General features: G+C 41.4%; 1 long non-coding RNA gene across 1 annotated transcript; it reads left to right on the top strand.

Moving 5' to 3' along the window:
- The first annotated feature begins 3,315 nt into the window (after positions 1 to 3,315).
- LOC135973159 (uncharacterized) lies at positions 3,316 to 12,742 on the top strand. Its single transcript, XR_010589861.1, has 2 exons — positions 3,316 to 8,608; positions 9,987 to 12,742. It is a non-coding gene; the product is annotated as an uncharacterized LOC135973159 (long non-coding RNA).
- The last annotated feature ends 247 nt before the right edge of the window (positions 12,743 to 12,989 follow it).

Genomic DNA, 12,989 nt, shown 5'->3' with positions numbered 1-12,989 from the left:
AGCCAAGGAGTCCAGATTACTTACATTATCACACACTATGTCAGTATCAATGTCTTTATGATATTTTCACTATTGGTTTGCTGAAGCAGCTGCAAAGCTGCAAATGTGTTTGTTTTTTTTTAAATTGGCTTCTAGGTAGATAAAATGTGTTATACATCTAAAGCTGCTACTGATGTATAAATCATTAATTAAATTACAATTTAAGAGGAGATGCTCCCTAACTCTATGAGATACTGTACTGTTTTATACTTGAATACTTCAAGTAAAACCTAAATAAGATTTGAACTGGACCAACGGAAATGATGAATTCTCTAAAGAGTTATGAGTTGGTATAGAGGGTAATTTTGAAGTGCTTGGAGAGTATATTATCATCTCCAATAAATAATGCAAATCAAGCCAGCTATTTGAAAATTATATTCATAAAAGTGTAACCCTCTATTCTTAACAGATGAGCAGCATATTTTAAAGGTCCTTGTTAATACTAAAAGGAAATGGATTCTTTAAAAAAAATCCCTGTCCTTTTCCATAATTTTCAACCAGGGAAAAGTAAGTGGGATCTGTGAGGACTCAGATGAGGACCAATGAGGGTATATGGCAGTTATGACATCAGTTCAGGTCTAGCGATGCAGTACCAAGCTATAGATGTGATGGGGAAAGTTGGGGATTGGATTAGCAGCTCAGGAGGCAGCAGCAAATAGCTGGAGCGTAAGAGAGCCGATCTAGTCTCACATTCAAGCACAACATCAGAATTCTGCATTTACACCAATGCAACAATCCATTTCCACTCAACTAAACAGAAAGTGCAACTGTGTCTGTTTCAGTAAACACATAGGCCTTGTCTGCTCCTGTAATTATTTTACCCATTTTAAATAATGTTCTAAATGCCTCCAGCACTGTACACTCTAATGCGGACCAGCCTCAGACATCTTCAAATCATGCTGTAAATAAATAAATGCCATCTTAATATGCAGCAGGATTTTGCTGAGGCATTTGCAGCATTCCTGGCTCCACATTCCCCCCTTTCCATGGGATATACTTACTAGGTACAACTAACCCCAACGTAAAGAAATGATAATTAATATTCAATGCAATACTTTAAATCAGAGCTAATATTTGAACAATAAATATGAGTAACAAATTCCTCGCTCCCTTACACCCTGTGGAACCCACTGATGTTAGCAGAGTTGCACAGAGTTTGTGAAGGAAGATTTTGGTTCATTGTTTGCTCTGAATTGTATTAAAAAAACCACAAGCCCTAACTGTTCTCTAATGCTTTCTCTCAAGTGGGTGAAATTTGATCTGCAACCATCTATACAAAATGGGAGTCTTTCCATAATGGCTTAGAAGCTAAACTTTCCAAAATTAGAAGCTGCAAAAGGTAAGAATAAGTGAAGCCAACTGTATGTCTTCCCATCTCGAAGGAAGGTGTACTGTACCATAGAGCTACAAAGGGAAAAGGAGGTGTTGCTGAAATTATTGTATTGCTTCCAAAACATTAAGCAATTTTAACAAGAATCCCTAACTGCTAATGAGACACACTAAAACTCCATCTTGGAACAAGCTTCTTTTATTTTTATGTCTTTTGCTTCAAATTTAAAGGCATGCTATCTGCTTAAGCACCTTTGGTGAGGGATGTGGGCAAAAACTTTCTAAAAATGCAAGTGTACTATATGCACTGGATCACCCTGATCCACATGTTTGTTGACATCCTTAAAGAATTCTAATAGATTGCTGAGGTATGATTTTCCTTTATAAAAGCCGTGTTGACTCTTCCCCAATATATCATATTTATCTATCTATCTGATAATTAGGGCTGTTGATTAATCAGTTAACTCATGCTATTAACTCCAATAAATTAATCACAATTAAAAAAATTAATTGTGATTAATCTCAATTTTAATCACACTGTTAAACAATGGAATACCAATTGAAATTTATTAAATATTTAGGATGTTTTTCTACATTTTCATATAGTATTTTGTGTTGTAATGGAAATCAAAGTGTATATTTTTTTTATTACAAATATTTGCAGTTAAAATGATAAAAAATGTATTTTTCAATTCACTTCATACAAGTACTGTAGTGCAATCTCTTTGTCGTGAAAGTGCAATTTACAAATATAGATTATTTTTGTTACATAACTGCACTCAAAAACAAAATAATGTAAAAATTCAGAGCTTACAAGTCCACTCAGTCCTACTTCTTGTTCAGCCAGTCGCTAAGACAAACAAGTTTATTTACATTTATGGGAGATAATGCTGCCCACTTCTTATTTACAATGTCACCAGAAAGTGACAACAGGCATTTGCATGTCACTTTTCTAGCCGGCATTGCAAGGTATTTACATGCCAGATATGCAAAACATATGTAGACCCCTTCATGCTTCGGCCACCATTCCAAAGGACATGCTTCCATGCGGATGATGCACTTAAAAAAAACAATGTGTTAATTAAATTTGTGACTGAACTACTTGGAGGAGAATTGTATGTCCCCTGTTCTGCTTTAACCACATTCTGTCATATATTTCACGTTATAGCAGTCTTGGATGATGACCCAGCACATGTTCATTTTAAGAACACTTGCACTGCAGATTGGACAAAATACAAAGAAGGTTCCAATATCAGTTTTCTAAAGATAGCTACAGCATTCGACCCAAGATTTAAGAATCTGAAGTGCCTACCAAAATCTGATCGGGACAGAGTGTGGAGCATGCTTTCAGAAGTCTTAAAAGAGAAACACTCTGATGCAGAAACTATGGAACACAAACCACCAAAAAAGAAAATCAACCTTCTGCTGGTGGCATCTGACTCAGATAATGAAAATGAACATGCATTGGTCCACACTGCTTCAGACTGTTATTAAAAAGAACCCATCATCAGCATGGACGCATGTCCTCTGGAATGGTGGTTGAAGCATGAAGGGACATATGAATCTTTAGCGCATCTGGCATGTAAATATCTTGCAATGCTGGCTACAACTATGCTAAGAGAATGCCTGTTCTTACTTTCAGGTGACATTGTAAACAAGAAGCAGGCAGCATTATCTTCTGCAAATGTAAACAAACTTCTTCGGCTGAGCGATTGGCTGAAGAAGAAGTAGGACTGAGCAGACTTGTAGGCTCTAAAATTTTACATTGTTTTATTTTTGAATGCAGGGTTTTTTGTACATAATACTACATTTGTAAGTTCAACTTTCATGATAAAGAATTGCACTACAATTAGGCAAATTGAAAAATACTATTTCTTTTGTTTTTATACAGTGCAAATATTTGTAATAAATATATATATATATAAAGTGAGCACTATACACTTTGTATTCGCTGCTGTAATTGAAATCAATATCTTTGAAAATGTAGAAAACATCCAAAAATATTTAAATAAACAGTATTCTATTATTATATTATTAATTTGTTCCAAAACATCCTCTATTGACATTTTAATCTGGGACAGTTGCTTAGATTTGTCATCTCAAAATAATGGGTCTGGTGTAAAACTCGCCCCTTACGCTGTGAAGACTGATGCAAAGAATTCATTTAGCTTCTCCGCAATGGCCTTGTCTTCCTTGAGTGTTCCGTTAGCACCTCACTCATCCAGTGGCCCCACCGAATGACTGGCAGGCTTCCTGCTTCTAAAGTACTTTTAAAAATTGATGTTAGTTTTGGTGCCTTTTGTTGGTTGCTGTTCAAATTATTTTTTTGGCCTGCCTAATTATACTTTTACACTTAACTTGCCAGAGTTTGTATTCATTTCAATTTTCCTCAGTAGGATTTGACTTCCAGTTTTGAAATGATGTCTTTTTGTCTCTAACTGCTTCTTTTACTCTGTTGTTTAGGCATAGTGACATTTTTTGGTCCTTTTTTTTAATTTGGGGTATACATATAATATAATTTGAGCCTTTGTTATTGTGTTTTTAAAAAGTTTCCATGCAGCTTGCAGGCATTTCACTCTTGTGACTGTAACTTTTAATTTCCATGTAATAATTTCCATGTAATAATCTCCCTCATTTTTGTCTAGTTCTCCTTTTTCAAGTTAAATACAGGTGATCCCCCCAAGATGGATAAGTAAAAATGGAAAATTTTTATGACCCGTTCATAAACTGACCCTATAATTCAGGGGTCAGCAAACTTTGGCTCCCAGGCCATCAGGATAAGCCACTGGCGGGGTGAGATGGTTTGTTTACCTTGAGCATCTGCAGGCACGGAGGTAAACCTAAGTAAACAAAGTGTCCCAGCGCACCAGCTGCTTACCCTGACGGGCTGGGACAGCAACTGGTGGGGAAATTTTTTGGGGGGGAGAAGCTGGGGGTCAGGGAAATAACCCCTATGACCACCCCCCACATGACCCCAACCCTAGCCCGGGACCCCCACACTCTACCCATCCCATTCCTTCACACCTTATCTGGGGAGGGCCAGGGGAGGATGTCTCTGGCCTGGCCGGGCGGCGCGGCCTCAGCATGTTCCAGTGGGCTGGGCAGGATGGCATGGCCGCAGCGTGCTCTGGTGGGCCGGGCGATGCGGCCAGAGCCTGTTCTGGGGAACGGGGCCAAGCGGCACAGCTACAGTCTGCCAGCCCCGGAGCTGCAGCTGCTTCGGAGGCTGGGGGGAGAGCAGCGTGGCCAGAAGTGGAGAGACTCTGGCCCTGCCTCTTCCCTTCTGTCTCTGCTGGCTGTGCTGCCTCTCCTTGCCCCTCTATTGGGAGGAGGGGCTGTGCCCCAGCTCTCCCTCGCTATACCTGTTCATAAGCTGACCCCCTTCTCTGGTGCTTCCCTTTTTTACTAAAAAATTTCGGCTTATGAACGAGTATATACAGTACATTATGGTCACTATTACTGAGCATTGAGCTATATTCACCTCTTGGATCAGAACTGGTGCGCTACTTAAGTCTAAATCAAGAATTGCTTCTCCCCTTGTGGGTTCCAAGACTAGCTTCTCCAGAAGCAATCCCTGATGATATCTAGAAAATTTATCTCTGCATCCCATCCTAAGGTGACGACATTCCCAGTCACTGTGGGGTTAGTTGGAATCCTGCATTATTATTGGGTTTTCTGTTTTTTTGTAGCTCCTCTAATCTCCCTGAGCATTTCCCCATCACTGAGCAGCCTTCTTTATTTAAAGGACACACTGTGTCTTTACAAAATATGGGCAGCAAAAAATAATTTGCTCTGTTATCATGCAGCTACAGTTCCAGGAAGCTGCACAACTACAGGTGAGGAAAGACTTAAAACGTCAGGTATTGGTTAGCACCTGTTGTCTCACATACCATTAGCAGTGTCTCAGTTCATAATTGATTGTTGTAGCAGCTAGCCTTCCTCTCTTGTTTGCCCAAAGGCCTGTGTGCTACCACTTTTATAGTGAAGACCATATCTTTATCCTTTCCCTTGTGTTTAGGCGTCTGGATCTTTTTATTTCCAATATGCAACCACTGTGGAATGTCAAGACTTCCTTTTCTTTTCCCCTCAATGACACACTTTGATGGATGCCTTTTTCCTGCATGATGAAATAACATATTTCCTTGAGACACAATCTTTTCCCTGAGACGCAAGCTTATCAGCATATTTTAATACACTGAAGAATTAAATTCATTACCTGTATCTCTAAATCAATAGATACAGTTTATATTGGATGATTCAGGCTTTAATTGTCCCAAAAGCATGTTGATTGATCTGTGATATTTGCTTTTCTGCCAAATATATATATATATATATATATAATGACAACAAAGAATAAGAAGATGTTCCCTATGTTTTTATTATAAGTAGGGCTGTCAAGCAATTAAAAAATTAATCGAGATTAATCGCACTATTAATCACATTTTTAAACAATAATAGAATACTATTTATATAAATATTGTGAATGTTTTCCACATTTCCAAATATATTGATTTCAATTACAACAGAGAATACAAAGTGTACAGTGCTCACTTTATATGTATTTTTTATTATAAATATTTGCACTGTAAAAATAAGAGAAATGGTATACAAGTATGTAATACAAGTACTGTTGTGCAATTTCTTTATCATGAAAGTTGAACTTACAAATGTAGAATTATTCACAAAAAATAACTGCATTCAAAAATAAAACAATGCAGAACTTTAGAGCCTATAAGTCCTTTCAGTTCCACTTCTTGTTCAGCCAATCGCTCAGACAAACAAGTTTGTTTACATTTGCAGAAGATAATGCGGCCCGCTTCTTGTTTACAGTGTCACCTGAAAGTGAGAACTGGTGTTCACATGGCACTGTAATAGCCAGTGTTGCAAGATTCGTCTATGATGATGATGGGTTCTGATCGATAACGATCCAAAGCAGTGCATCCCAATGCACGTTCATTTTCATCATCTGACTCAGATCCCACCAGCAAAAGGTTGATTTTCTTTTTTGATGGTTCGGGTTCTGTAGTTTCTGCATCAGAGTGTTGCTCTTTTAAGACTTCTGAAAGCATGCTCTATACTCCGTCCTGATCAGATTTTGGAAGGCACTTCAGATTCTTAAATCTTGGGTCGAGTGCTGTAGCTATCTTTTGAAATCTGATATTGGAACTGTGGAAGCAGAGGAAGAACTGACAGGAAGGGGATGCAATGCATGACAGTTCGTTAGCAAGAGTCAGGCTAACTGTAACCCTAATAATGCGAGATTTGTAGAAGCGAGGATTGTGTGAGGCGAGTGGGAAAGAACAGTGTGAGAAGTTGTGGCGACCTTGTGTAGATAATGTGTAGATAATATGGAATGTAGACTAAGAGTCTACATTAGTGAGCAAAACAAGATATCAGAATGACCTATGTATAAACAAAATGCAGCTGTTGCTCATTATTGTCTGTAACAAAAGGTATAAATGCTTGCTGTAATTGTTTAACTGTTGAGAGACCTGTTTAGCTCTCTCCCTCTATGCAATTGATAGAGAGAAAATAAAGTATCTGATTTGCTGTAATCAAACCAAACAAAAAGTGAGAACTCTGTTATTCTCCAACAATTTGGGGGCTCGTCCGGGATGGCAACACCCACAGAGGTACCGGCAGCTGCTACGGATTGTTCCCCTCCGAACCCCATGGCGCCACAATAGAGGTTGGAGACCTTTTGAAATCTCTATTGGGATGTCGGAGGAGGACTGTCCGTGGGGCCGTCTGTCCCTGTTGGGCTCACACCATCTGAACTTATTGACTGTGCAGCAAGGTCAGATGCAGAACGGTTCTGGGGAATTGTTTTGCCGCCCCAATAAGGTAGTTGTATGCGGTTCTGGGGACCTGTTAGTTTGGCCGCCCCCATATATGCATATGAGAGATGTATGGGTATGCACCGGTGCTGAGGGGTTTTTACCGCCTCAAGAGGGGCTGTTACTGCCTCAAGAGGGGTTGTTACCGCCTCATAGTGTGTTGAGTCCGGACAGAGGGGTTGTTTATCGCCTCAAGAGGGGTCATAGTGTAGATGCCTCATAGTGTAGATGCATCGTGGTACTTGGGAATAGTACCTGGAAATAGAGGCCTAGGGATGTGTGTGTGTATACACCAGTGTGAATTGAGAGTTACTGGAAGACGCCCAGAGTACTCTGCGAAGTCTTTTGGCTCGTGACCAGAACTACTCTAACGCAAGCCTGGTAACTAGAGGATCTTTTAGGAGATCTGACCCACGGTGGGCTAACTCAGCCTGGCATTGTCCGGCGAGGAGGCTACCTGGGTCTAGGAGTGTGTGAACCCATCTTCCCTCCCCATTTCCTCTCTGTGTGAGCCACAGACAGTCTGATCATCTCACTGGATGCAACAAGAGTAAGCGGCACCGTCTCTCCGAGACTAGCCGATGCTCTTTGCTGAAGGGAGGTGTAGGAGGGTCATGGCCATTCTCGTTAGCCTCTCCTGTGTGAGTACCCTGTAGGGAGAGATCCTTAGTTTATGTGCCGCTAGAGCGGACAGGGCATCCTCCCTGTGTGTGTGATTGGAAAATGGGTGGGGGACAGTCTAAGGATTCCCTCTCACCCCCTAAGGGTACCCCAGCTTATTTCATGTACGTACATTATGGTCCTAAAACCTGCAGGTATTTAGAGAATTGGAATCATTACACGTGTGAAAATTCATCTAAACAATGCCCACTAGAAGGTACCTTCAATCTAGATAAGATCATACATCTCAGAGGAGCTTTTAATCACCAAAAAGCCTCTGACACACAATGGGAGCAATTTGTCTATTGAGGAAAGGAACGGGTTAATTTGAAATTCAGCTTGGTCCAAAGATAAAGAGAAAGTTAATCTGCGTTCAAGGTCAAGAATCAATGCAGACCGGGCTAAGTACAAAGAAAAACTGCTTTCAGCCCCAGCTGGCTGTGAAAAAAATATAGACACAGTCAAACCAAAGGCAATACAAGTTACAGTGCTGAGATTACATTTGCAAAGCTTAACTGTCCAGTGAGATCCAACAGTCGGCCTTTGCGACCCTGGAGCCGGCGTGGTTTGGGGACGCTGAAGAAGCCACAGGCAGCCGGCTTGGACTGGAATCACTGAAAAGACGCCCCAGGAGACCTCAGGGTGTAAAAGAACTGCCCTCCCAAGAGAGGAAGCAAGTTGGAGATTGCACAGCACCTTCTCTGAACGTTATACACAGACGTGGCCAGTCTGGACGTACATATGTGAGTATGAAAGTGTGCCTACTCTCAGCCGCAGTAAGTCTGAGAACCAGAGAGGGATTTAGCATTCCTCTCTCCACCCCGGTTGACCGGGAAGGGTGTCAGGTGGATCTACCCCAGTCGTAGCAGGACTGGGCAATAGAGAAGTTGGAGAAAAGGGAAGAGTTGTGTACGTGATAACTAGAATTGAGCAATTAAGAGCATAGATCATGAACCAGGCAGCAACTCAAACCTACACCCAGGGCAAGTTGCAAGCCTTGAGACAGGACTTCCAGGCAGAAAAGGAAGCACTGGCTAAGCAAGTACCAGTCCTTCAGGGACTTGTCAGAATTTAACCATTTGTGTTTGCATATGCTGTAACAGCAGTGTATTTGCCACAAGAGAAAATTGAATAGTTAAACGCCAATGGGCCATGTGTTTTGCCCAGGTGGCAAGCCTCATGAGGGAGGACTCGGGTAGCCTTGTGAGTAAGAATGTTTAAGAGAAGAGACCAGGAAGGGTGGGGGATAGTTGAGAAGCCCATCCTCCTATCTAAATTGGTAGTCAAAAAGCCGGTGCCCATGGAAGGGATGGTTCAGCAAGAAAAGCAGGATCGGGCCCAAGCGGGCAGGCAATAAATAGAGAGATTGGAAAACAGGTTGGAAACTTTGAGAGCACAGTGGAAGGAAGGGAGTAAATAATTATAAGCATGGGGATTTCAAATCCCCAGGATAATAATTGGAATGGTAAAATGTGTGTAAGACAGAGTCTTTGTACCAAGGTGCAAGGCTCTCCTTTCTTCTGCAGAATAAAGCAACTCTTCCTTATCCCTGTCTGGCTGTTATTGGCTCTCAGCTAGGTGGACCCAATATTTCGGTGACAGTTACTGGCGACTCCGGTTAACGAATTTCTGTCTTATACATTTGGGCGTTAGGTCTGTGGATGGAATTGAGCTTCTCATTCGTAATTCCTCAGAGTGGAAGCCATCGCGTGCGATGAAGCTCTGAGGTCGAATTGGGATCCTTCTGTCCCGTCCCCTGTAGCGGTCACTATTAGTAGAAATTCCTGTAATAGGATCCTATTAGGCCATAATTCCCTCTGTTCTCTGTGTAATTCTCTGTTAGAGTGTCAGCAGGCAGATGGGTGGGTCTCTGGTAAAACCCTCTAAGGATAGCCCTTTGAATTATATGTTAAGTAAATGGCCTTTACCCGGTGTTCAGAAAAGAATAGCTAGCAAGCTCAGTCCAAAGATAAGACGTTGGCCCCATCCAAGGACACTGCCCACAGCTAAGACTTGGCTGACAGCCAAGCAAAGGGGGGGCCTGAATGTTCCCAAGCAACTATGAGATCTGCAAAACACTGCCAGGCATTAATGAAATGTGTTAGGTTTCTTTTCTCACAGATAAAAGAAGTGCTACCCAAAGACCCTAGCAGCCCTGCCATTCATTGAAACAAGGAGACTAAGTCTATGTAAAGTCCATCAACGAAAGACTGCTTTGGCTCCACACTGGAAAGGCCCTTTCCAAGTCCTGTTAACCACCAACACTGCTGTGAAGTGCCAAGGACAACCTGCCTGGACCCATGCTTCTCACTGTAAAAAAACCCCTCCACCTCGGGAGGACTCTCCGACTGACGATAAGCCTATTCCTAGCTCTGCTGTGCCTTCTGGACAGCAGGAAAAAGAAAAAAAAGACAAGGTGAAGTGCTAGTAACCTCTCTCTTGTCCACTGACAGACCTACTGTGCCTTTGAATTTTTCTAGAAGAAGCAAAACCATTACAGGGTGATGTGCTAGTAACCTCTCCCCTGTATGATGCTAAACCACACTGTTTCAGGAAAAGAGAAGAAGGAACACTTACTTCATTGAAACCACAAAGTCCAGAGATTCCTGACTACAAGAGACATTAAGAACTGACCCTGGTGAAGAAACAAAGAATTATACACTGGCAGGAAGAAACTTGTGGGACCCATGCTTGGGAACGTGGTATTGATTGGATTTTGGGGTTTATTCTACAGGCTGCGCCCTGTGTTTTGGATAAGTCCTTCAGCATGTATTGCCCTCCCTAATTGGATTTTAAATGATAAGTACCAAAGGCACCTTGTTGCCATTGCCCCTGCCATCCCCTCCATTACACTATTACCCCTGTAACACATCCAAATACAGACAATGCCATATATTTGATAAAAACCAATGACTAAGGCCTTCACACTTTAGTGATTTATTTAAATATTGTTTGAAAAAAATATTTTTAAGGTTCAGGATATCCCATATAAGTGAACAATTGAATGGATCAGTGGAGATAAAAGTATATGATATCACTACCAGTGAACCCCAAGAATCTGTAATTGCAATTTATGGGTTCTATAGTGAATGTTCCTGGAATTTGCACTGTGTTAAATGAGAGAGGCCCTTATTGTTATTTGGTCACCCAATTAGTGAACAATTAAACGGATACCCAGAGTTTGTTTTGCCACTGGAAATTTTACCTGCATAGAAATTATTCCAGTGACTAATAATGTGACCTGTACCTTATTGCAATACACCCCTTCTTATGCCATTAATATCAATGCCTCCCGGAAGTACATAAAGGTCTTCAACCAGCAGATGTGGTATAGTACTACACCAAAGAGAGATGTATTAGGATATCAATGGACTGTGATTAACACTACACTAGGGACTGTTAAATTTTCATTGCCCTTATCCAGTTTCCAGATTACCTCTACATACCTAAATTGCTCACAGGGGGCTGCCATTAGATTAGCACAACAGAGGGCTTGGGTTATTTCTTTTAGAAAGAAGAGAGACTTGACCGGATCCCTATGGGATGGGGCCAATAGTGCAGCAGCAGTTTGGAATATTTTTAAGAACCAAGAACATGATGAGAAATTGGGGCAACTAGAGAAGGCCACTGGCCTTGTTTCTGGAGTACAACTAACCCAGGTACAGGCTGGAGTTGGTGAATTACATGTTATTTCCGCCCTTAGTTCTATGACCCAGAAGTTGCTGACAGAGATGGTATTGAATATCACTGAGGCTGGGAAGGCATTGCGGTGGGATCTAGCATGTTCAGAAATTCAGGATTTCCTGAATGACCAGCTAATGGCCATTCGGAATGATCTAGAGCATCTGGCTTGGCCCACTGCCCGTACAGACACATCAGGAGTACCATCTGATCTGTGGCCATGGAGACATACTTGGAGACTTTCTGGGGGAAAGTGCAGACGTTCTCAGTGCTCCTTCCAAGCATATGGTCCGGTTGGGGGGGTGTGGGCTCCCACATACCGAATCCTGCTGGGTCCATAGGGACGATGCATGTGGGATTGGGTAATTCACCGAGACATCTGGGAAATTAGACCTCCTGGTATGCCCAATCGATTTTTAGTCAGTGCTCCTGGGATTACATCTGACATTTGGATGGGGTTAGGGAGTCAATGGACATTAGAACCCCCACAGCTTCAGTGTTTCCATAAACTGAAGCCAGGAGAAGTTGTTACTCTTCATGACTACATTTGCTGGGAGGGTAGGGGACAAGGAACTACCCTAACAGGACAGGTTTCAGAGTAGCAGCCGCGTTAGTCTGTATCCTAATAGGACACTTACTTTTTTCAAGCTAATGATAGCTGTGTGTATGTTAAAGCCACCACATTGCAAAATATACATTTTAATCTCATTACTACTGCAGGCAATCATATTATTTACTGGTCTGCAAATAGAATTTTGCAAGTAGTCCTTAGGTTCCAGATACCCTTTAATTGGACTAGTTTAGTACCTGATCGATTTCAAAATTTGCTTTCACGGTTACCAGAGGTTCAGAAAATCTTTGAAGTACAAGGGCAAATTCACATGCTTCAAAATATATATCAAGTTGAAAAGTATGCCTTTCAGAGAGCTTATAGAGTATCCACCTATGTACTAAGTATGATGTATTGTGTTATATGACTAAGATTGTACAACAACCCCATCATATTATCGCTATGGGAATGTTATTGCTTGTGTTGTTGTTAGCTAGTGTAGGAGTATGTTATTGTTGTTGTAAAGGACGTAATAATAGTAATACCTTTCATGTCCATGCTCATCATGCGTTGTCATAACATCCAATCAAAACCTCTAAGGTTGAAGCATCTGATGTAGAATCTGAATTCTGAGATTTAATGCAAATAGAGATTTGAAAATGTTTATTGTACTAGTAGTACAAAAGGGGAGGGTTGTGGAAGCAGAGAAAGAACTGACAGGAAGGGGATGCAATGCATGACAGTTCGTTAGCAAGAGTCAGGCTAACTGTAACCCTAATAACGCGAGATTTGTAGAAGCGAGGATTGTGTGAGGCGAGTGGGAAAGAACTGTGTGAGAAGTTGTTGCGACCTTGTGTAGATAATGAGTAGATAATATGGAATGTAGACTAAGA

Source organism: Chrysemys picta, chromosome 8 (assembly GCF_011386835.1).
Source record: "Chrysemys picta bellii isolate R12L10 chromosome 8, ASM1138683v2, whole genome shotgun sequence".
NCBI classification, from domain to species: domain Eukaryota; kingdom Metazoa; phylum Chordata; order Testudines; family Emydidae; genus Chrysemys; species Chrysemys picta.
Note: the sequence above shows the minus strand (reverse complement) of the source record. Positions and strands in the feature narration are given on the sequence as shown.